Source organism: Tiliqua scincoides, chromosome 3, assembly GCF_035046505.1.
Source record: "Tiliqua scincoides isolate rTilSci1 chromosome 3, rTilSci1.hap2, whole genome shotgun sequence".
NCBI classification, from domain to species: Eukaryota; Metazoa; Chordata; class Lepidosauria; order Squamata; family Scincidae; genus Tiliqua; species Tiliqua scincoides.
The window spans coordinates 27,249,375-27,275,918 of NC_089823.1; the positions used below are offsets into that span (position 1 = coordinate 27,249,375).

Genomic DNA, 26,544 nt, shown 5'->3' on the forward strand with positions numbered 1-26,544 from the left:
GTACATTGACAAGGCTGACACAGATTCTACTGCAAGCACTGCCACAGCTGAGTGAATCCCAGGCACTTCTGGCAAATGTTTACATCTCCCCTGTGGCTTCTCAGGCTGGCTTTCCAATTGCTTGAAGCAACAAAAATACTGAGGGGTGGGTTTTAGTGAGGAAGGGAATAGAGTTGCGTGTGCCCAGTATACAGTATAAGGTTACAGTATAAACACCTCCATCAGTGCCAGTGTCAAGGCTGCAATGACACGATGCAAACCTGAGGACTCTACAGCCCTACAGCTCTACAGAGGGACAGTAGCCCCAGGAAGAGGTCCTGTGTGAGGTAGAGGAAGCAGGTGCTATGCAACTCCCACCAAACCAGCACCAAGGCCATGAGGGAGGGTCCAGCAGGCAAAATAAGCTGGATGTTTGTAGGTGGCCAGAGAGAGGCCTTCTGAACTTTGGCTTAATGGTTCTGTGAGTATGGTGGGATGAAGCTTCTTCAAACTATGCTAGTGGATGGGAACCCCAACAACAAAGAGTCAAAAGATAACTATTAAAAATCCAAAAGATAAGATTTAAACAAAATGGAAAAATGAAGTGGGTAGCTGGATGGCCACAAAATAAAAGCTCAGTCAAATTGGATACAATAAATAGTAATGCACAGCTAAGGGAGCTGGAAAGCTACTCAGGAGCAAGCACATAAAACCTCTACTGCCTCACTTAAACTAGTGAAGTTTTTAGGTTGGCTCAGAGTAAAAACAAACAAAAACAAACAAACATTAATTCCCTAAATGCACCTAGCTATAAATACAGTTCTTATTGCTAGCTACTTTATCCCAGGAAACTCAAGGCCCAATCCTGTCCAACTTTCCAGCACTGGTGCAGCCACAGTGCATTCCCGAGGTATGTTCCCATACCTTGAGGAGGCCTCTGTGACTGCCTCCCCAGCACAGGAAGCAGTGCAAACCCCATAGGCACAGCAGCACCGGCACTGGAAAACTGGATAGGATTGGGCCCTCAGTCCCTGCACTTATGAGTGAGTGTGCCTTCTATGAACCAACATTAGATGTCATGGCAAACCTGGCAGAAACACACATGATTATCCCTGTGCTTGAACTTAACCTGTGTTTCATGCTGACATGAGTTACCTGACTGAAGGACTTATTAAACCGGTGCCACCTTTCAATCCTATTAAAAGAATAATCAAGGTGGCTGACAATGACATCAGAAACAAATCATAAAAAACTTTAAAACAAATTCAAAATGGAGTAAACACACAATTATTACCAATATGAAACAATGATCCAACTAACAAAAGGCCAAATGAAACAAAAATGTCTCTCTTTCCACACAAGCCTGAGCATGTCTACTCAGAAGTAAGTCTCATTGTTTTCAGTGGAGTTTATTCCACTGGAGTTTGTATAGGATTGCAGCCTTTGGGCCCAATTCTATCCAACTTTCCAGCACTGATGCAACCGAAATGCAGTCCTGAGGTAAGGGAACAAATGTTCCCATACCTTGAGGAGACCTCTGTGACTGCCTCCCCACCACAGGATGCAGTGCATGCCCCACTGGCATGGCTGCTCCAGCACTGGAAAATTGGATAGGATTGGGCCTTTAGTCTCTTAAATATTTGTAGTGAAGGGGCCAGCTGGGCCTCATGAGAACCTGGACACTGCAACTGAGAACGCCCCCCTTCCTTTGCAGGTTCTATTTCATGAAACAGGGTTTCAGGTGTCAACTATCACATGCAAGCAGGTTCATGCAGGAGGGGGTATAGAAGTGTCGTTTTTGGTATGTGATCCAAAACAGGAGTTAGGCTGCAAGCCTATTCACACAAACAGGAGTAGTGTCATTGAACTCAGTGGGACATACTGAGTTCTGTATGTCCCACTATTTCTGAATAGACATGTATAGGATTGCACCATGTAGCTCTTCTAAGTGTTGTAGCCTTTGTGTGCCTTGGAAATAAAGAAAAAGTATGGATGCCTTTTTCCCCAACTCCATTTTGGTTTACAATTGCCTCCTTTGTTAAGATGCATCATTTGAGAGTGGTTTTTTCTGCTTCCTCCAGCCAAGCCATCCCCTTTCTCCCCAATAAATCTTGCTTTTGATTAGATCAGGGGTCTCCAGGGGCCATGTCCAGCCCGTTGCAAGATTTTATCTGGCCCTCAGCAACTTAAAATATTTTTCCCCAACCACAAAGTTGGAGAGTTAACCCATGCAGTTCTGTCCGCCACACACCTTTCCATTTGGCCAGAGTGGTGTCACTCTGGCTAACCCTCATTTTAAGTCACCCAGGCCATATGCTTTAAGACTCTCAAACAATAATTACTCAGTGTAAACCTCACACCATCCAGTAAAACAAATTGGGTTTCCACATGTTGACTATGCAACAATACCATAAAATGATCATAGTGAGGAAATTGCATCATTTTTCTAGATGCATAAACAAATCATAACAAACTGGGTTTTGCTATGGATTGGACAGAGACAGTGTGCGCTTGCCTCTGACCTATTTAACGCTGATATTTATTTTGGCCCACGAAAATGTGTACAATATACGATGTGGCCCTCCTACCGAAAAGTTTGGAGACCCCTAGATTAGATGGTAGGCCAACATGCAGGACCTATTTCACTTTAATTTTTGTACAGCATGCTGTACAGATGCTTTCTAAAGAATGATTATTAATAATATGCATGCTGACCTAAGGCAATTTATCAATAATACACCAAACTCTTCACTAAAGAAGAGCCAGCCTTGCTGCCCACGTTATAGTCAAGAAAAAAAAATTTGCTTGTGAGACATACTAGAAAACAGATGGAGTGCCTTGGGGCACCATATCAATAATGAAAAGTAGGGCAAGGCAAACCATCCTCCTTTCAGAATACTGTATCCGTAACAGCATTTAACTGAGATGGATGATAATAAGATATTACATTTCTTGAAGAATTTATTTATTTCAGGAAATAGATTGGAGTCAATTAATTATGCATTCCAAGAGAGCAGGAGTCCAGATGGCCTCTACTTGTTCTCTTCACCACTTGCTGGAAAGAAGCTGCAAACCAGAAATGATATATAGGTCTGTTGTGCTGCCTTACACTGATCGATGACATCAATAGTTGTTGAAATCTGAATATTCTTTCTTTCTCATATGCAGCTATCAGGCAACATTGTCCAATTTGTTCATGTAGCTGCTTCCCAAAAGCAGTCATTTTGCAGCTGCAAGTGTCAAACTGGATCTTTTACATCACCTGTACAATTAATTATTAGTTGTGTGAGGAATGTGCAGCCACTAAGACAAGAGGGACCCTTGCAAGTCACGTGAGAAAATGCAACTATATAATATATAAAGTAATGATTGAACTCAAACAGTCTCAGAAATTTACTGTAAATGTCAGCAAGTGGAAAAGATCATTCTTTAACCAGTGTCTCATTTAATAGGAGTTTACTTATACCATTTTGTAGCTGAACAAACCCTTATCTCTCCAAAATAATTTCATAATGAATACACATAGTAGTAAAAGGTAAGAAGATGGAGCTCATCATTGTAGCATCTGGTTTCCAAATTCCTGAAGACTTTGTTTTTCTAGTAGTCCATGCCAGGCGCAGCCTGAACCCAAGGGCCATGTGAGGCAGGGTGCAAATGCCACTCTTCCTCCCGGAGTGCCATCCTTCCCCCATCAGACCCCCTCAACTAATAGGGAGAGGGGAGGAGAGGGAGGGGGAAGTCCCCTTCCCTTTGAAACAATGGCAGCCTCTAGTCTTACCAGTGGGAAAGAGAGGAGAAAGATGCTCTGGATACCACCCTTGCCTACTTGCACTCTCTGCACCCCTGCTGGAAAGAAAAGGGAACTCTGCCACTCTCCCAGCCTAAGTGGGAAAAGGATCAAAGTGCTGACCAGTGGGTTCTGTCAGCAGCGGGTTGGAAGAGGAGGGCTCTCATCAGGTCACCACTTTGTCCAACACACCACTCCACATAACACATTCAGGCCATGTAACCAGTGGGCTGGCTGTGGTCCACACCCAAGCTCCAAATACCACATATAATTTCCCTGTCAATATCCCCCTCAAACTCTGAATCAAAGGTGGAGTCAAGCCATAGAATGAATGGAATCATGAGGTGGTTGAAATGCCACCAGGACTGCAAAATGCCATCCCCCTGGCCTGAAAACCTCACATCTGGTTTTTGGAGAAAACCAGAAGTTTTTAGGCCTTACAGACGTTAAAGGGGCTTTAAGGAAAAAGAAAAACAATGGGAAATGGGGTTGTGATGGTGCCCCACACCAGGTGGCACCCCAGGGCATTTTGTCCCCTTGACCCCCCTCCCCAAATATGCCAGTGAGTAGAGTGGAGTGTACCATTTCAGACTGCAAGTGGGTGATCACAGTTTCAACTGTCCTCTACATTAAATAACTGCCTGCAACTAGAAAACCAGAAAAGGATAGGGCTAAAATATTAGTCCTTGATGAGCTAGGTTTATTTATTTATTTGCAACATAGGCAACATAGTTTGATGTGGGATAATTCTTTTGGTGATATTCTGTTATGCCTGCTGGTGTTCCAAGTGACAAATGACACTCTGCCTGAACTCAAGGAAGGAGCAAGATCCTCTCTTTTTATTGTAGTTAGCTTTTCCTTTTCTCCCTCCTGTTTGTTGTTTCTGTCCATTTATCTCTAATTCCCATGTTTTATAAGGTTGCTTTGAATGCGCTAAGCATGGCGTAATGGAACTGAATGGAACATTGATCCTTGAGAGATGTATTAGCTGCTTCCATTGTGATACTACTAACAGACACAGAATGGAATGATGGGAAAACAGTGAAGGAGCTGGAGGATAAAAAATGTTGTTTGTGAAGGTTCACTAAGCAATAGATCACAGAGAAATTAACAAGAGAGTTCATGTCAGGGCTCCTGGCTCTACCACAGTAGCCACTTCCATAATGATGCACCATGTAAAGAAATGTTTTTAGAAAAGCAGCATTTCTCATTGATGTTGATGACTATTTTTCCCCAGTAGTACCATAGAAATATAGGACACTTGCCAGGCATAAGATTCTGCTACACCTGCTGTGATGCAAGCTGCTCTTTGTGCTGTTGCGGTTAAAGTGAGTGAATCTGCCTGGCGTGATAAAAGGCATATGGGTGTTTTCACAGGTGATTTTAAGAATATTCTTTCACGTGGAATGTTTCACTCATGATCACTGTTAGCTTTGGAGAGAATGTGGAAGAGAGTCAGATTTCAAGAAGTGTACATTCCAGCCAGTGCAGGTTTTTTATTCACACTATAGATGCAGAAACTTCAGAAACTAATTTCAGTCTTGCTGGTGAAAAAACCCTGGCAGTCTCTTTCATATAGTAATAGCTCTTGATCCATGATAAACACCTGGGTTTGCACAATTATAATTAATGCCGAAGGGTTATATACACATAAAGAAACTCTTTTCCTCTCTCATTTGAAGATGTTAGCAGACTACTGTATCTCCTTGGTGATCTGAACACATGCACTTGCCTGTGAAAAAAAAAAGATGGCTGTGCGTGATAGCAGAAACATTTCGTGTACCCAAGCAGGATACCAGATTCTAAAAATGTTACATAATAAACTGCATCTCTTCAAAATGTCACAATGTTCTGAAAACACAGCCCTAGAGAGCAGTGTTCTTAAGAGCCTGTGCGGTTTGTTCCTTTTTCCTTGACTGATTTTCTGAAAGTGCTTCTGTTCTCATTAAACATTTTCAGGGCAATTCTAGTCTACTCAGAAGTAAGCTCCATTGAGTTTAAAGGGATTTATTCCCAGGTGGTTTTGTATAGGACAGCTGCCTGTGTTTGTTTTCACTTACAGATTTGCAGCTTTTTGTAGCACAATCCCTTTCTCACTTTTCCAATCTTGTTCCTAACTCCAAAATGTTATTACAAATAATTACTATCTTATGGCACACAGAGGTATGATCAGAAATGTAATTGCTGATGGTTTGCCCATAATGTGTTATCTTTTTATCCTTATACAATAGGTTTGCATAGCTGGTAGAGGGCCCAATCCTATCCAACTTTCCAGCACCGCTGCAACCGCAATGCAGCCGCAAGGTAAGGGAACAAATGTTTCCATACCTTAAGGAGGCCTCTGTGACTGCTGCCCCACCAGAAGATGCAGTGCATGCCCCATTGGCATGGTTGCACTGGCACTGGAAAATTGGATAGGATTGGGCTCTTACTTGGTGTAACAAGATGGGCGAAATGTACTTCTTTTTATCTGTACTGATTTCATTGTGACTTTTTTTTTTTGCTTGCATGGCTATGTAATTTGTAAAATTAAAAAAAATTATAATTAAAAAAGAAAGGAAAATACAAAGAATATAAAATGGTGTATTTTATTAGGTTCGGTTAGAAATGTTTTAGTTTCACTGGATTCAGTACAGCAGAATCAGATCTGAATACAAAATCAGAATACTGAATCAGATCACTGTCCATCATGGTCAGTACTGTTGACACTGACTGGCAGAGGTTCTCTAGAGTTTCAGATCATTCCCAGCCCTACTAAGAGATGCAGGGACCGAAACTGGGATCTTTTGCATGCAAAGCACCTCTTTCCACTGAGCATCCCTAAATATAATGTATGATTGTTGTATGTATTGAATGTATTGCATGAATTATACTTAATTAACATATTATTATATTTCTAGGGCTACCATATGGATTTTCTGCCACTTGTGCCAACTTGTCTTAGGCCACTTCTAATTTCCAGCCACTGAAACCTTTGCAGTGCTGATCAAGGACTCCTAGAAGCAGGTACATTACTGATAATGAGCTGTTGTCAAAGTTTATTTACTATTTATTTAATAAAAGCATTTCTACCTTTCTAAGCCCAGAAGGGCAGCTGGAGGCAATTTACAAAAAAATAAACATCAATAAAACAATACAAAGAGGAGGTGTGGCCAGGAGGAGGGCAGGAGGTGCTGTCTGGAAGATGATCCAGAGTTGCCTTGCCTGAAAAAAGCTAAGCAGGATGAGCTGCCTTGGATGGGAGACCAAAGCTGCTGAAGAATATCTGTGGAGGAGTGTGGAGGAATGTGGAGGAGTCAGCTGGCAAGAAAAGGATAACATCGAAGCAGCCTGAGGTGTGATTTGTAGCTGCCTGCAAAAGCTTGGAAAGTGCAAGAGCTGGCAGCCAGGAGGACAGCCCTATAAAGGGAAAATCTGGAGAAAGGAAGGGTTCTATGAGTTTCTCTCATAGAATCAGTGGCATCGCTAGGGGGGGTGTGGGGGATGCGGGCTGCACCAGATGACGCGCACTGGGCGGTGATGCGCATGGGGTGACACGGTAAAATTATGGTGGTTAGGAGTAACCCCATCATGTTATATACCGTTGGATGTGAAATTTCGAGCAGAATACAATGCAAAAAACCAGAGTGAAATATCTCCTTTCTTTCAAAAGTTAAGGCCAAAAAGCTGGAGAACAAAAAATGCATTCATTCCTATAGAAAGTGAACGTGAACTGTATTGTGCGTTTACTCATGAGTAGGTGAACTTGCCTTAGTCCGTTGGAAAGGGCAGGCTGAGAGGAATCCAACGACACCAGAATGGTCCTGATCCAATGAATGCAGCCCCCAAAAACACCTGAAAAGGAAGTCCCTCCCTCCAAGCAGATGAATGTATTGAGCCCTATGGAAAGCGAAACTAAGCCTCATGTCGTGTTTACTCAAGAGTAAGCAAACGTGCCTTGGCTAGTGGTGAGGCCAGGCAAAGGGGAATGTGAGGCCACCAGAATGATCCTGATCCGATGGAACTGGAGCTCAACAAGTGCTCCAGAAGGTAGCTTCCCCCTACTAAAAAGGATAAAAAAAGAGGCTTCAGCTGACAAGGTGAACTTTTTTGAGACTTGCAAAGCCAGGTGGATCCTGACAGTGATCTGGCTTAAACAGAAGTTCTTAAATTGAACTGGGCACTGGGTAGGGCTGAAAACCTTACTGATTTGGGGGGGGGGGGGTGTTATTGCAGACATGCCACAGAGGAAATTCACTTGGTGGACCAGGGCTGGCTTCTGCTTATTGAAATATTTGTTTTACTTTAATTATTTATACTGATTTATTTTAGTTTGCCTGATGATGTCACTTCCACCATATCAATTCTGGTGGGTCTTGGACAGATTGTCATTCTAAAAATTGGGTCCCAGTGAACTGTTGCAATAAGGTGTTAGTAAGTTGACAACCGGGGGGGGGGGTTGGTGGTGGTGACACCGCTAGTGACCAAAATCACTAAAATTATAATTTGGAAGAATAATACCATCATGTTATATCAATCAATGCAAAATTTCATTCAGAATGTGTTCTATCTTCGTTCTATCAAAGGGTACAGTGTGACATGATCATGGCCCCTGGTACCAGTCAGCAGACTTGTAGCTGTGGTCTGTACCAACTGTAGTCTCCAAGCAGTTTTTAGAGATTACCCCAAGTAGAGTGCACTACAACATCACTTTAGATGTCACCAAAGCGTGGATAACCATAGTCAGGTCTGCACAATTAAAAAAAAGAAAAAGGATGCTTTGGCACACCAGTCTAAAATGGCTAAAGAGGCTCTGGGTCACAGCCATCAGATTGGCATTCATATTCAGGGCCAGGGCCAGGGATTCCCTCAAATTGTGAACCTGATCCTTCAAGTGAAGTACAATCCCATCTAGGACTGGCTGGCTGAAAGTCCACTTCCTGGTCCACAGATCTCACCCATAGCACTTCTGTTTTGCCTGGAATTAATTTCAGCTAGTTTGCTCTCATCCAATCAATCCAGACGGCAAGCAGTCATTCAGAATTTTCATGGCCTCCTTGGCTGATGATGGAAATGAGAAACAAAGAGCACAATCCAACACTGATATAAGGGCAATGAAGTTCCAAAGTAAGGGAACAAACATTCCCTTACTTTGAGGAGGCCTTTGTGAATGACACCTAACTGCAGGATGCAGCACGTGTCCCATTGGTACTGCCATGCCAGTGCTGGAAAGCACTGACATAAGGGGTTAGGATTGCACCCAAAGTTGGGTATCATCTGCATATTGGTGACACCCAATCCCAAATCCCTATGGAATATACTTTCCAGGGAGAAACACTTACTTGTCTCCTATTTTTATGTTATTTCAGTGGCACATAAAGATCTTTTAATTTTCCAGGTTTTTTTTAATGCTGGTGATGCTACAATTTAATATTACTATTTTATCTTCGGTTTTTCAGCTTCTTATCTTTTAAAAGTTCTGGTGTTTTAATATGGATAGCCATCCTGGAAGTACTCTGTACTGAAGGTTGAAATATTAATTTATACTAAACAAAATACAATCAAGAGATATATTTGCATCGTTTAGCCAGCTAATGTCTCTGGTCAAAGAGATTTTTCATTTAAAAAGAAAAAACAGACCCTGTATAATGCCAGCTAGGAAGTAAAGATATGCTGATTCAAAATAGTGCAGAACAAATATTGCCACAAAAGCTGCAAAGAGAGGAACTCCCCACAGAGCGGAACTACATTACCTGCCCATGAAAAGCTGCATCTGCTACAAAATACAGCAATCAGCAGGGGGGTTGCCTAACAACCTGCAGGAAGTGGCAAATAGAGAAGTAGGTTTACAAAATTTTGCTTATATGTATTTATTACTTGAAACTAAACTGGCAACTTCACCGGCTAGTACAAATATACTAACTTTCCTGTTTGGTTAGTTTTGCAAATACACAGCACACAATGTAGGCAATAGTCCAACAAATCTGTAAACTACATAAGGCAGCAGTGTTAACGGGCTTCTTTGCCAAATTGGTTTTTTTCTGAAACTGCTAAAACCAACAGCAGAAGAATGCCCGTGCATCTTTGTCAGGCTCCTTTCAAAGAGAGAGAAGAATGTACAGTTTTGCTAACATAATATTGTGCATTTGTTTAGTGCTTTCAGAGTGTGCAAAGCATGTACAGATGTTGTCTTTACAATAACCCTGTAAGGTAAGTATTATTATCCCCATTTTGCAGCTGGGGCTGAGAGGTTTGCCTAAGGCTGCCTAATGAGTGCATGGCAAAGGAAAATCAAGGCCATCCTGGTTCACAGCCCAGAGTGCAATCCTGAGCACTCAATCAGCTGGCACAAGTCCCCACATCTGCACCTCTATTTGAGTTGGGGAAGCTGGCACAAGGACGTGTGCCGGCTTTCCCATGCTGGAGGCTTTCCCTGGTGGAGGCGAGTTCGCCAGCTTGTCTGCCTGTTCCAGCTCAAGTTAGGATTGTCTCTTCACTACACCATGATGGCTCTGCTAACAGACAGTGCCTAAGCACCATTTCTCTGTGCTTGGGACAACTTGTTACCCAGACCTCAATTATGTAACATTTGGATTTTTGCAATTTGCTATGCATGGAGCTGCCTTTGAAAGGTATTTGAAAGCAGCAGCTAGCACACAAGCTGTGGCTAAACTATTGGGAGCCATTCAGAGTGATAAACCACTTTCATCTTGAAAGAGCTGCTTTGCTTCCTGGTTTGTTTCCCAGTTTATTTCGAGATTCTGGCCATTCACCTCAAAGTCCTAAACCACTTGAGTCCAAGATATCTGGAGTGCATCCCTGTTGTTTCTGCTAGATCTCTCTGTGACATTAAATGCTATTAACCATGATATCCTTCTGGCCCACACAGGCCAACACATATTTTGCTTCCTTAAACGTTACACCAATTCCTGGGTGTATTTGGGGTGCCGATTCCAAAAATGGCATCTGTTTTGCCCTATCACATCTAGTTTTGGAGATATAGTATAGCCTCATTAGTGAATGGTTCAAGCAGCTTCCTCAGGAGGAAGCTGCTTGAACCATTCACTAATACAAACTGCCCCTCCCCTTTACCATTCCCCAGCAGCAGGAATACAGTGGAGAAGAGTCTTGGCTTTGTTCTCAATGCTGGCAAGGGGAATGGCAAGGGGGAGGGGCTGCTTGCATGGTGCGTTGAGGTGCCCTACAAAACTTAGTGCTGCGCCCTCCCTGTGGTTATGCTACTGTACCTTTTCCTCCCATTCATGCTGTATTGAACACCTTATACTAGGAAGGGTGGGATCAATTATACTAAAAATTACATCTGTTCTCTCTAGGCCATGAGACCTATTCTCATGCGCCGCATGTGCATATACAAGTCTAAATTTAGATGGCAAACTTTTGGGGGCAGAGATCTTTAGGGGCTGGGATCTTTTGCTATATAGATTTCTGTGTATGCATTGTACATAAATGGTATGTCGACAATAATTAACTGTTAAGGAAGAAGGAACTATCCTCTTTGCCCTTAAGAACATAAGAAGAGGCCTGCTGGATCAGGCCAAAGGACCACCTAGTTGCCTCTTGCATCTCCCAGTGGCCCATCAGATGCCTCAGGATAGAAGGAAAAGAACATCCTTCTATCCATTCTGTCATAATATCCTGTGGAAGGAGTTCCGCATACACTCAATTTTGGCAGATGTCCCCTGGTTCTGGTGTTGTGTGAGACGGAAGAGAACATCCCCATATCCACTCTATCTATTGCCATATCCAGTGGCAAGGAGTTCCGCAGACACTCAATTTTGGCGGATGTCCCCTGGTTCAGGTGTTGTGTGAGAGGGAAAAGAACACCCCTCCACCCAGTTTATGCATTCCCCTCCTCTGCTTACTCATCCTTTTCATCCTCCTTTCATCCCTTATGGACTTTGGAACTGCCCGCCTCATAAGTGTTATGGGGAGGAATGTGGGGCGCGTGGGACTTTATTATGGCCTGACCTCTGGCTCCTTCCCCCCCTTTCTGAGCCTGGAGGCGCAGGTCAGGCAGCCGCCCTGCTCCCGCCTGTCCACCGCCCTGGTCCTGAAGCGGCAGCAGCAGGCCGCAGGTGTGGGGAGAGGAGCGAAGCGCCGATGCCGGGCGCGCTCTGGGAAGGGCGGGCCTTGTGAACGCAGCAGCGTCGGCAGGGAGAGGGTGGGATGGAGGGCGGGGGACGGGCTCCACTTGACAGGAGGGAGGGACAAGGACCGGCCGCCGGCTCCGCTGCTGCCTGTTCCTCTCCAGCAGCAGCAGCAGCAGCAGCACCACCACCACCAGCGGCAGTGGGAGCAGGAGGGTGAGTCTGGGGAGGCGTGCAGGGGTCGCTCCCCCGTGAGGAGGCTCGAGGCGAGTGTGCGAGAGGAGCCGCGCCCTGAGGGGGAGGGGGAGGTCATGTATCCCCCTCCCCCACACCACTTGTGGGCTGTGTGTGTGCGCGTGTGTGCGTGCGCGCGCGCGCGCGCGCCAAAGTTTACCCTGGAGTTGGGATAACCCCCATCCTTGTCTCAGCCTCTCTCCCCCCCGCCCCCCCACACTTTAATTTATGTGTGTCTTTCTCCTCACAGGCTCCCCAGCCTCCCTCATGGAGTTGAAGCCCACCTCCTTCTCTCTCCCCCCTCCCCCCTCGCCACGGCATCCCTCTCCCTTCATCTCCCCAAGACCACCCCTTCCACCCCCTCCCCTTTCCTTGCAGCAGGGGCATGTGGTGGGTGGGTTGGCGGGTGAGGTAGAGCCCTTTGAAAAGCACTGCCGCCGCCCTGTGAGGCAGAGCCTCCTCACCAGAATCCTTTGAAAAGCACAGCCGCTGTGTGAGGTGCCCAAGCACCCTCAACCCTTGCGCTCTTGAGGCAGAGCCTCCTCTCTGGAATCCTTCAAAGCCACCTCTGTGTGAGGCACCCAAGCACCCACACACTCTTGAGGCAGAGCCTCCCCACCAGAGTCCTTCGAAAAGTGCGCCCAAGCATCCACAACCCACGCACAGAGTGTGTGGATTGTTGGTGCTTGAACACCTCACGTGGTGGTGACACTTTTCAAAGGACTCCAGTGGGGAGGCTGTGCCTCACCTGTCTCCCCACCCATCACATATCCCTGTGCCTTACCCTCTTTGGTTCCCTATAACAGTGACTGTCAACCTTTTTCAACTCAGGGCACACTGACAAGGCACTAAAGTGGTCAAGGCACACCACCAGTATTTTGACAATTGACAAGGCACACCATGGTGGTTGGGGGGGGGCTCACATTCTCCAATAGCCCTACTAATAAATGACACCCCCCCAACTCCCGCCTCACACCTGCAGACCATTCACGGCACACCAGTGTGCCATGGCACAGTGTTTGAAAATGACTACCCTGTAATTGACTAATCTCACCCTGCCTTTAGAATCCTGTCACTGCATTGATTATTGCCCCATCAGCTGCCCAGCCTGCCCTCTCCCATCGCGCTTCATTGTCTCTCATCTTTCACTGCCCCTTTGATATGATCCCTACCATGGTCGCCTGTGAGACCAGGACGTGTCAGTTTTCAACAAAAAGCCATTTATCCTCCTTTCATTTGGAGACATGAAGCCCTTGCCCTCATTTCTGGCTTCCTTGTGAAGGAAACTGGAGTGTCTCTATAGCTATTTAGGGCACCTATCCTACTCCTTCTCCTCCTTTCCTCAAGAATGTTTGTTTTTCCTCAGTGACCAGTTGGATGCTAATGGATTTATGTGTGGAGATTGCTGCCCTCTCTGGTTTGAAGTAAGATCTTAAGAAATAACCTGCCTGCTTATAGGCACCATGTGCCAACCAACTTATTTTTGGTCGCTGTGTTTATGTATCTTTATAAATAGTTTAATCCATATTTAAGTACTGAAAGGGGAAATGATCTCATGGGCCATTTCTAATAATATTTTTAATGCATATTACTAAATAGGGTCATTTTGAAGCTTTCTGTCTAGACTGCTGTGTAGGCTGTGGTTCTCAATACTGTGTATTTATTTGGAAGTAAGTTACACTGAAGTCTCTGTAACTTTTATTTATAGCATATATGTGTCACAGTTCTGCTCCAAGAAGTACTTATTTCCATGTTAATGTATTTTGGATCAGGGCAATTGTTTTATTATATGTGTTGTTTTTCCCCTCTAAATTACTGTGTTAATTAGCTTATTAAAATTATTAGATTTGTAACACATCTGATGTGTTGTATTTCACGGAGTGCTTACTCTTCTTAGTATTAACTCCTTACTATTAACTCTCCTTTACCCTATAACTCAATTGATTAAATGCTGTTATATATCAAACCATTAAAAGCATGATTTGGAAGAAGAGATGCTACTTAAAACCAATTTATATTACTCCTCTGATGATGGGAGTAATGCTAGCCTTTGATTCCATTAGGAGCAGTCAATTAGTAAGTACATCATGAGCCCCTTTGAAGCTTTTAGGTAGGATATGTGAGATGTGTAGACTTTATTCATGGGATCAAACAATAGGATCAAACTTAACTTTGTATTGTGCCTTCAGATATACCTTTAGGCTAAAACCATATTTACAATTAGTCAATTACATGTATTCAGGCACTGTTCATGTCAGGGAGATTTTATGTGTATATAAATGTGTTTTATGATAGCAGCTCTAATAACTTTGAGTAAAATAGGGAGAAATATTGTAATGACATTTTGAATTATGAAAGCATTTGCTTTCATTGTCTTAACAAAAATTATAATTTTTATTTTGTGATTAAACTGTTTCCAACGGTAGTAGAACAAAGCAGCATTTTCTGTGTGTTTTGAATTCTTTATAGATTATATATATGCTACAATAAATTTGTTGGTCTTTAAAGTGTCACAACACTCTTTACAAGTAAATTAAGAAGTTCACAATATTGCAGTATTGGAATACAATAAAGGAAGGAAAAGTAAAGGAAGACAAAAAGGGCCATTCACACTCCTGAGTCTGGACTCATTCAGACTTGGACACATCTTGTACATAGGATAGATTTTCAGTGTAGGCACTCCTTCAGCATATTCATTTAGGGAACTAGATATTATCCACATATCTGGGAGCTTCTGTTTGCAGAATGAAATGTTTATCTCTGGCATTGACTTCATACCATACCCACAACCTGTGGATTGTAGGGCAATACCAATCTTTACAGTTCTGACGGGTCAGAAAGCAACTGCGAAAAAGCTAGAGGGAATTTTCCTGCCTGCTGTCACTAATACAGATAGAATATCCCTTATCTGGACTTTTGAAATATTCAGACTGTTCTGAAATCTAGACTTTTTTGTCCAGGGCTTATTTTTTGTAGTGTGAACACTAGAAGGTCTTGTGCTAATTTCCAGGTATAGTGCAAGTGCAGGCTGTAAGTTCTGTTCTCTGCTCTGAGGTGTGTACCTGTACAAACATCGTTCAAAAATGTCAAAGAGGCCAACAGACATTGGGTAACAGTGAAAACAGCAAGAGGAAGCATATTTATGCAATTACTGTATTCCAAAATCCAAACAAATCCAAAATTCAGGCACCTTCTTGGCCCAACCAGTTCGGTAAGGGATACTCAACCTGTAATAATACTTATCATTTATCAGAGTATTACACGTGAATTATGTTGTTGCAATCTTTACAACAACCCTGTGAAGTCAGCACACGCTCTTATTTACCATATTATATGTAGAGGGTGGTGCTGACACAGAGAAAATAGTGGCTTATCTAAAGCCATCTTCAAAAATTATGGCAGAACTGATATTTGAATTTAGTTTTGTATGGTATTTTCCACTATGGCAGACGGTGGACATTTGTGTAGCAAATATACCATGTACTGCCCCGAATACTTTGTAATGAACAAAAAGCTTTGAAACTTTACTATGTATGATAGTAACGTATGATGATGATGTGAAGTAGGAAATCACATGAAAAGTGACTGGATCTGAATGAGAGTGATTCCAAGTCTCCAGTTTCAAAATTTTTGTGGGCTGCATTTCTGGGGTAGGATTCCAGTGGAACAAGTACAAGTAGCAAAGACTAACTTTTTTGTTGTACTCTAAATGCATATATGAGTGGAAAGTAAGAACTAATTTACAAAATGGTGGTGGTGATGATATTTAGCTTTATAAGTTATGGGTAGCTAAATAAGTTGTTTTGAAGTTATTCAAACCCATTTCTTAGGCACAGAGTGTTCCGGCAGAGGAAAGACAGGATAAAAAACTTTTAAATAAAGACACACAGCGCAATCCTAACTTGCGGGCAGGCCGGAGAGCCTGTGCTGTATCCAGTGCAAGTTTCAGGTTGTCTGAGGCTCAGCCCGAGGTAAGGGGAAATAATTCCCCTTGCCCTGGGGAGAGCTGCAGCAGCCCCCATGGGGCTACTTGGATCTGCGCCACCGAAATTGGTGGCGCAAGTCTGAGCAGTCCAGGACTGCCCTGGGCCGCCCCAAAAAGGGGTTAGGATTTGGCGCAAGTAACAGATCCTGGCCCCGCCTCTCACTTCCTGCCTGCCCGCCCGCCACTCTCCCTCCCCCCGCCCTGAAACACCTCACTCCTACCTCCTCCTCGCCCTCCCCATGCTCCTCCTTGACCTCTGCGCTGGCCAAGCTCAGCCAGTGCAAATGTACCGGGCCCCGGGGCTCACGTCAATGCAGGGAGGCCAGTGTACACACATGCACCAGCCTATCTACCCTGAGAGTGGCATGAAAGTGCTTTATGGCACTTTTGTGACAATCTTCAGCCAGCACAAGGGACTTGTGCCAGCCGACATGGCACTTTGGATTGCGCCCACAATGTGCCTGTTGTAATATGTTTGTTAATTGATGAAAGATCAGGCAGACTTTATAACACACAGTGTCTGTGTATAAATTGTTTGCAAAATTATTTCTCATATTAGAATTGTGATGCGTTAAATTGCAGTGGGTAGATTTTGTAGAAATAGCTTCTTAAGTACTTGTAATTCTTAACTGATATAATAGTCTTCAGCTTAATTTTTATGTCAGATATAAGACTATATGTTATAGTCTTATATGATATAAAACTATGGTAAGGCCACACCTGGAGTATTGTGTCCAGTTCTGGTCACCGCATCTCAAAAAAGACATAGTGGAAATGGAAAAGGTGCAAAAGAGAGCGACTAAGATGATTATGGGGCTGGGGCACCTTCCTTATGAGGAAAGGCTACGGCATTTGGGCCTCTTCAGCCTAGAAAAGAGACGCCTGAGGGGGGACATGATTGAGACATACAAAATTATGCAGGGGATGGACAGAGTGGATAGGGAGATGCTCTTTACACTTTCACATAATACCAGAACCAGAGGACATCCACTAAAATTGAGTGTTGGGCGGGTTAGGACAGACAAAAGAAAATATTTCTTTACTCAGCGTGTGGTCGGTCTGTGGAACTCCTTGCCACAGGATGTGGTGCTGGTGTCTAGCCTAGATGCCTTTAAAAGGGGATTGGACAAGTTTCTGGAGGAAAAATCCATTATGGGGTACAAGCCATGATGTGTATGCACAACCTCCTGATTTTAGAAATGGGTTATGTCAGAATGCCAGATGCAAGGGAGGGCACCAGGATGAGGTCTCTTGTTATCTGGTTTGCTCCCTGGGGCATTTGGTGGGCCACTGTGAGATACAGGAAGCTGGACTAGATGGGCCTATGGCCTGATCCAGTGGGGCTGTTCTTATGTTCTTATGTTTGAAGCTAAAGATTTTGTATATATTATATGGTAAATGAAATCCATAATCACAAAGACAAATAGTTGTACTTTATTGGTAGAGCTGTAGACTATTAGTTAGAAAGAATAATGAATATTGGAAAATAGCAAAAGGAGAGCTTGTGTCAGTTGTCTCTTTAACTGCATGTTTTTTTTAGGTCCTTGTACATGTGTACTGCATCCATTTCTATTTGATGCATTTTAAATAATCTTTTAGCAACATCAGCTACCCATCTCTGAATTATAGCTGTTGTAATTATGTGTTGGATAGCCATATTACTCTGGAATTTTGCACGTGGCACCCAGCAGTGTTTTGAAGCATGACTGCTGAAAGAAATGACACAAAACACCCTTTAGAATGACCTCATTTGGGCACTTCTTGCCATTTGAAAATCCTTATGTCACTGAATGATTTTCAAACAAATGTCTTGGTCTGTCTCAGTCATTCCCTGAGTAATCACATATTTCTGTACAAAATCAAAAACAAATTTTAATAATTATGCTTGTTTGTCTTAAGACTAAATACATAAGAAGTAAACTCTTCCAGTTTAACTTGAAGCAGATTGTTAAGATTTTCAGCACTCTTATAAAGAAGCCATACAAATAATGTGCTTGCAATCTAGAATGGGGTGTCAAACATAAGTCCCACGGGCTGAATTCAGCCCCTGGAAGCAATTTATCTGCCCCCCATTATAATTCAGCTTTCCCAGAGTGATAATTGGGCTGTCTCATATCTTCAAAATTCTAACAAGATTTGCACATTTTCTCTTCTGTCATTTGCAGCTAATGAATTTCTAAGTGAGAACAAAGTGCTTATTTCTGGCCATCATCTGCTTAATGATGTCATCTTTTGCTTAATGATGTCACTTCTGGCACTCAACTGGCCCATGAATGCTAATTTTGGCCATCTGTATGAAATGAGTTTGACATCATTGATCTGCATATGCATTCTTCTGAAATACAGTGATGTGCCCGTCATTGTAATGTGTAGAGTATATGCAAAGGAATGGCTTGTATGTTATGATGACCCAGGTGTGCAACAATGCAGGTCAATGTGCTCTCTGCACATTCATATCTACTCTTTCTTCATTACACCCCTGTCATTGAGGGTGGGCCACCCATTATCTGGTCTGAAGGGAAGGTGGAACATGTTACTTTTCCTTATAGGAAATGTATGGCAGTTATATGGCAGTTGTTCATTTATAGAGAGAAAATAGGCATAGCCTTGGATATGCAACTCAGCTGGGCGTTAGACCTGTTCATGTTCTGTGTCTTGGGCACACAAGTGTGATGGACTGCTGAGGGACTAGGACAGAATATTGGCAGCTGGTTTTCATCTCTTTCTATATATAGAAGTAGAATTTGACTGTTCAGCATTACCAGTTTTTCTGCACTTCACTGAATAATTCAGTATTACATTTTGTAAGCTACTTTATATAAGTCCGCAATTGGCTCCTCCAGGTATTGGAGATTTATTGAAGAATTCTAGGTGCCAGTTCTTTCTTAAAAGGAAACAGTTTATTATTTTTAAGAATATTTATATGCCACTTTTCAATCAAAAGTAGTTCACAAAGCAGTTTACATAGTAAAATAAGAGCCCAATCCTATTCAACTTTCCAGCACTGGTGTAGCTGTAATGCAGCCCCGAGGTAAGGGAATAAATGTTCCCATACCTTGAGGAGGCCTCTGTGATTGCCCCCCCACCAAAGGATGCAGTGCATGCTCCATTGGCACTGCTATACCGGCACTGGAAAATTGGATAGGATTGGGCCTTAACTTAATAAATGGCTCCCTGTCCTTAAACCACTCAGAAACTGAAAAGGATGCAGAAAGAACACCAGCAACAGCCACTGAAAAAGAAGCCATGCTGTGGTGAAAAGGGACAGTAGCTCTCACCCTAATAAACAGAAGAAACACTGGCATACCTGGGGGGGAATCGGGGGACAAATGCCCTGGGGGGCGGTATTTTGCGGTCCTGGCCCCAGATGGCACAGGGGCCAGGATTGCAGTTTTCAAAAGGGGGACTGCTGCGACCCCGTTTCCCCACCTCCCTTTCTTTTGTTCGTTTTTGTTTCTTCAGGCCCTTTTACCAATCCTTAGAAGGCCTTCTGAGGCCTCCGAAAGGCCTAAAAGAAGTGTTTTTTGGTAAAAGAAGTGATGGTGTTAGACCTTTTGGAGGCCTCAGAAGGCCTTTCTGGCCCAGAGAAAGCCTAAAAATGTCACTTCCAGTTTTCAGATCCACCATTTTAAAAGATGCCTATTTGCCCACTAAGTAAGGATTTAGTCTTCATAATAATACTTATTTTATTATGTTCAATTATGTTCAGAAAATAATATTTTATTATTGGCTTGCTTGCCTGTTCCAAAAAGTGTTAAGTGATGAAGGGCGCAATCCTAACACCTTATGTCAGTGCTGGAAAGCACTGACATAAGGACAATGCAGCTCTGAGGTAAGGGAACAAACATTTCCTTACTTTGAGGAGGCCTCTGTGAGTGACACCCAACTGCACGAGGCGGCACATGTCCCATTGGCACTGCTATGATAGTGCTGGAAAGCATTGACATCAGGGGTTAGGATTGCACCTGAAGACTCTTTGTAGTATCCTACTAACTTAATGTGGCTGTATACTATTAGAGCAGAGTTGTCATTCTAAGGCCCACAGGCTGGTTCCTTGGAAGCTCTTTATCTGGCCCACATGATAATTTGACTTTCCCAATACCTCCCTTCAGCAGCACCTCTTCTGCCAAGGCTCTAGGACAGGGGTGCTCAAACTTTCAACTTTAGGGATGCTGGACCTTTAACAAGTGTATAGAAGAGAGAATTGCAGCAGGTGCAACTTGTCATCCCACAGATGACAAGCTACACCTGCTGAAATTCTCTCTTCTATACACTTGTTAAAGGTCCAGCATCCCTAAAGTTGAAAGTTTGAGCACCCCTGCTCTAGGAGGAGGCCTCAGATGGAATGCTACGGAGAAAGGGGCAGACCAAGAGGGATGAGGTAGGGAGACGCAGTTGAGATGCTGGAAGAGCCCAATTATCAAGCAGTGCCGTTTATGCCTAGCTTATGTCAAAGCTGTGAAGCTTGTCGGCCACCTAGTAGTTCATTGTAGGGATCAGAAAAGTTCTGATTCATCGATCAGGCTTTTAGCCACTACACTACGCTAGCTAACTGCTGGATTGCTATCTATATTTTTGTAGTAAGAGGGTATGTGCAATTAAATAATTGTTGTCTTCCCCTCCCCCTCCATGTTCACAAGAGATTTGCTGACATGAATACATGAGAGGGTCTTCTATCTCATGTTATTAGAGTGTATGGCTTTATATAGCCTATCATGTTCTTAAAAAAACAAAAAACAAACAAAAAAACAAAAAAGGCAATTGTGTAGTAGGAAACTTCCTGATAAAATTTTTAGCAACCTCTGTATAAGTGGTTGTACTGTTTGTATTGACACTGAAGCCTGTGTGAGATATTCTCAGATCACATACAAAGTTTGTTTCTGAGGGATAGGTTTTTGAAACTTTTTTGGTACAGCGGAATTATGCTTATACTAATGCATTAGAAACTGGCTACGTTACCCTTGTTCTCTTTCTCTCACACAGTTAATTTTACACTGATGCCAAGACAGTATAAATTGATACTACTTCAGATAGGCAGCTATGTATTGTATGGGTACAATAGTGCCTTTCACATTGTCATTCAACTATTCCCATTTATTCACCCGAGTGTATGCCTTAAGTGTTCTTTTTTTAGATGGCAGTCAGTACTTGGAATACAAATGATATTGAACAGCTTTACTATACATATAAAGTTATATCCAGAATATGTTACAAAAGTTCTTCTGATGAAGATTCCACACAATACAACTGTGGAATTGCTATGAAAATATATTATATTAGGAAAGAGGGCAATTGGAATTGGTATGGATAATTTAATCCATGTTTAATTCACCTATAGGTCAAACCTAACTGAATTTTCACACAGCAATGCAGCAGCACCAGCACAAGCTATGCTGCATCTTGTACGGGAATTTTGGCTGTTGGAGGTCTCCTGGGGGTAAAGGGACATGTGTCCCTTTGCCCCTGAGTAAGCCCCAGTAGCCACAATCAATCAACTTGGATCTGTGCCAGCTAAATCTGGCACAAGTCCAAGTTGATCCATACAGGTGGATTTGGCTCGGGAAGGGGGATAGGATATAGCATGCCAGTGTCCCTGATCCTGCCCCATCCATCCCTGTCCTGTCATTGCCCTCTCCTTACCTTGTTATGCCCCTTTTTGCATCCCCCCCTGCCTGTCCCTGTGCTGGACTTACATGGACTTACGTGGTTCAGCGGGTGTTCCTGTCAGCTAAGATCAATGTTGCAAAGTGCTTTACAGAGTTTTTGCAACATCATGCACCAGCGGAACACCTGTTCCCCTGGTGCAGCCCTTCCATAGGGTTAGGCTGCTAATCTTGTGGAATTTTCAGTCAATACATGTAATATTTTATAATTGTACACAAAGGATCTCAAAAATGGTATTTATAGCTATAAGACTACCGCCTTTTGCTTATATTTTTGCAATTTCTCATCCATAATGGTAATGTTTAAAATTATGTTTGCTCTTTGTATTAATTTTGTAAGCATGTTGTGATATTCAAAAAGTTTTTTCTAGACAATGTTATTTTTTGTTCCTGACTATCCAAAAGGTTGCTTATAAACTCCGTCTGATCACTTTGTCACACCAACCTGATCAGTAACAGTGCTTAATTGCTGAAGACAGAGGCATTAGTGCTCAAGTCTGCATGAAAGACACATTTTGTGAACCTGAATCTCTGACTTCTAGTCCTAGATGTATTGAGGACAGACTGTGGCCACTCAGTGTGACAGTAATGCATTTTTTGCTCCTGGTGAGTGTTGCTTTCTTTGTTACAAATTCATATATTTCAGGCTGGGCTTTAAATGAGTTCTAGAGTTAGATGCTGAGAGCCCAGATTCAAATAAACTCTTTCATAACTATACCAAATAGTTTGATTGACTTTATAATACTCTAGTATGTGACTGCCTCTTCCTGGGGGGGGGGGGGATATAAAAACTAAGACTTGGCATCTGCATAGTGTTTTTTTGTTAGTATGCAAAATGCTTCATGTACATTATCTTGATTTTAATCCTTATAACCTGTAACCTGTAACACACCAGTAAGGTGTGTATTATCCCTATATTGCAGCTGAGGCTTAGAGAAAATGGCTTGCTTAAGGCCATCTAGTGAGTTTATGGCAAAGCTAAAATTTGACCTGGCAAAGTCCTGATTCCCAGCTTAATCATATCCAACTTTCCAGTGCAGCTGCAATGCAGCCCCAAGGTAAGGGAACAAACATCCCTTTACCTTGAGGAACCTTTTACAACTGGCGCTAACTACTCTATGGCAATCAGCATCAGCACAGGAAGCATGCTGCCAACGGGTGGCGCACATGGAATTGGAGCCTTAGGCTGTATCCACACTAACATTTAAACAATTGCTAGCCCTATATACTTGGGGAAACATAATTCAAATGTGAATTAAGTGAAAAGTAATTCAAATAATGAAAATTGTTCATTGATGATATGGCAATATAGTGCCACAGCAAGTAATGCAACAGTTGAAGCTGATATTGGTTTACAGATTTCACATTTAAGATAAGGGGTGAAGTGTGATGTTGTCATGGTGACCTGCCTATAAGAGAGCACAAGAAGGGCTAAACTACTGAATAATTGATATGCACCTAAGATTAGGAATGATTTATATGCTGTTCTCTTTGATGTTCATTCCTACTTCAAATACATTTTAAATCATTAGACAGCACACAAGGAAACCTTGTGACTAGTTCACCAAAGCCATTTTGATTGATTTGTATATGTATACTTGTACATGTAGATATAAACAACATTAATGCAACACAATTATCCCTCTGACTGTTCAAGTAGCAGCAGGGGCTCTAATTAGCTTTTCAGCAGGAAGCAGAGGTCAGTATAAACTCAGTTGGCTGTGCCTCATCCTGAACAGTTAATCAGAATGTCTAACTGGGGCTGCAAATAACAGCCCCAGACTTGGATCAAGTCTGGGGAAATCATGTATATACAGCAGTGGTTTCCTTGTGCAATTGCTAGGCAGTTAAAGATACATATGGCCCCAGCTTTACATACTCCTAGCTTGACACAGGTAGTTCCTACTTAAGATGAAGTTAGGTTCTGGCCTGTGCTTATGTTAAAACATTATGTACTTATTCATGATATAAACAAAATTGTGAGCAACTCTCTGTAGTGCTTGAAAAAAGGATACAAATATTTCTATAAACAATTATATATAAAATAGACAATAATTCATTCCCTAGTAGGGTAACCCTACTTTTTTGTTGTGTAATTTACAAAATAGGCTTTAGAACAGCTAGATGGAAGGGCTGCATTTGTAAAATGCAAGTTGTAAACTGCAACTACAAGTTACAATTTGCATTTGTATTGGTTGGAGAGTGTTACATGTAGGAGTCCTACTCACAGGGCACTCCTTGATCTTACATACTCCTGGCTCACTGCTTTAACACTCCCAGTAAGTCAGAAGTGCATGTTCCTATTTATTTCTTATGTGTCTTTCACTCTCAAGGGCCTCAAACCTCCATGAGCAGGGTAAAGTTCCCAGGCCATCAAGCTAAATGATGAATAAATGTTCTTACATACAAGCACCCGTTAATGACCACACACACTGACAGAAGGGTGTAAAAGTCCTCAGGGCAAGTGCCCTCCAGTTTCTACCACCACCCCTGCTAAAACAGCCAGTCCTTTAGCCCAGGGGTTGCTGAAGTCCTGCAAGCTAACTCCTCAGCTCTTGTAAGACTGAACTCCCCCAACCTCCAGGGACTCAAGCCTTAAGACTCTGGTTTGCTCTATGATAGTAGACTGAGAGCTCAATTCTATGCATGTCTACTCAGAAGTAAGTTCCATTATAGTCAATGGGACTTTCTCCTAGGAAAGTGTGGATAGGATTGTAGCCTGAGTGGCCAGACCTAGATGAATCCCAGTTCCTTTGTACTCAAACAAAAGCTTGTAATAATAGAATGATTTATTTAAATAACAGAATTATGGTTATGTGTACATTTAAAGGCATTTATGTATTTTGGAGAACAAAGACAAGCACACCCAATGCTAAAACAATAAAGCTAAGCTTACTTAACCTCTCACTTGAATTTTTCCAACTTCTGAGCGTAAGCAAAGGCCAGCTCTTCTACCTGTCATGCCGTCACGGATACAAACAGACATCCATGGTAGAATGGTGACAAGCAGGCCACCCCTTCCTAACTACAGGTCTTTTTATACATTAGCTCTCAGCCAACCAGAGATTTGGTTCAGCTGAAGTTTCTAGAGCAGTGGTTTCCAAACTTCTTTTGGGATGCTACCCTCTTAAGAAGGACATATAGTGGTATTAGAATGGGGACTTGTAGTGCCATTTAGAGTGACACTTCTGGATTTTGCTGCCGCCGCAGCCACCAAACACATGTAAGTAAAAAAAAAAATCCCTTTTTAACCTACATGAGTTTGGTGGTAGCAGCAGCAGTGAAACCTGGAAGTGCTGTTCAAATGGCAATATGTATCCCCAGTCAGGTTGCTACTTTCCTTAAGGGGGTTGCGTCCCAAAAGAAAGTAGGGAATGCCTGCCCTTGGGGGTTGTGACCCCCAGGTTGGAAAATAGTGTTCTAGAGAATGATGTAATCACCTGAGACTACTGTCAGTCAATCACTCTGACCTCTTGCAACTGGTGAGTCACAACTGCATCCAGTTCCCAGTTAGGAAGACCTTGAGCTAAGCCTGTTATCCTTGGTTCTCAGCCAGCCATAGTGCGAGTCAAGATAAAGAATTGTTGGTTCTTAACCTTCTAGCTAGCTGAGTTCCCACAGAAGCTGCAAAATGGCTGCAGGCTGACAAAATGGAGTTAGATCCAAGTTCATGATTTTAACCTGTTTATCACAGAGAGAAACATGAGTACAGTTCTATTAAGTATTGTACTGGCTCTTCTTTCCTGCCACTTCTTCGTCTCCAAAATGCAGTGTCTTTCTTCCTCTCACAAACCAGCATCTCACTCCATCTCCAAACCAGCACTATTGCACCTATGCAAAAAATGTTGGAGCAGACAGACTGCACCTGTACAAAAGTACAACACAACTGTCCATGAGTTCAGTTGTCTGTATGTTGGATACCCTTAGGGACTATCTACACCCACTTGCTTACATAACAATTATAGGCAGGAGCAATATTAGTTATTAGTAGCAACATCATATTGAATGAAACGCCGTGAGGTGCTTGGGAGAGAACTGTGACCAACAGCTGAATCTCTGTGCGGTGATGCAGAGGTGCCAGCATGGGAGAGGAGTTTCGGCCTCTCTTAAGGAACATTTGTTCTCTTGCCAGGTGGTAAGCCCATACTGGAGAGGAACCGGAAAGCGTCTTACACTTACAAAGCATCTGGAAGTCAGTGCCCATAAGTTTGGGCTGTCAGTTTTCCCTGTGTAACATGTTCACTAACTCCATGCCACATTAATGAAAGACCTCCTCCTACCATACAATGTATTCTTAATAAGCTCTACATGTATGCACACACCTAAAGTTTTACAGCCTAAAATGTAGAGAGAAGAAGGGAGTTTTTGATTTGTTGCATAGACATTAGGATTTTCAAATCTTTTAAATATTGAGTCGGGTTTTAAGTGTTGGGTAGCTAGTAACAACTTGTGAGCCTCCGAAAAATTACTCTTTACTCCAGTCCACTTCAAATAATAGTCTGTATTACAAGTACTACCTTGTGTCTTTTGTAGAATGGCCTGTTTTCTGCTGAGATAAAGGATAGAGCTGTCACTGGAGCAAAAGGGATAGGCAAGTGAGACAGCGCTTTTAACACAAGCTCCTTTAATAAAGGGTAGTACAGTTTGAACTAAAATGGGAAAAACTTCAGAATATCTCTGATTAATGTGGCCATATCAGTTGCCATACAGACTTCACAGATGGTTTGACATTCACTGTGAGTATATACGTTTACAGCACAATCCTATGCATGTCTACTCAGATGTAATCTCCACTGAGTTCTGTGAAAC

The 26,544-nt window shown here is 42.7% G+C and overlaps 1 protein-coding gene across 1 annotated transcript in view; it reads left to right on the forward strand.

Annotated features, from left to right (window-relative positions):
• Positions 1 to 12,034: 12,034 nt before the first annotated feature.
• FRY (FRY microtubule binding protein) overlaps positions 12,035 to 26,544 on the forward strand; it is a 256,079-nt gene continuing 241,569 nt past the window's right edge. Inside the window, exon 1 of the mRNA XM_066620128.1 lies at positions 12,035 to 12,069. The gene's annotated coding sequence lies outside the window, so the exon portion shown is untranslated. The remainder of the gene's footprint in view (positions 12,070 to 26,544) is intronic.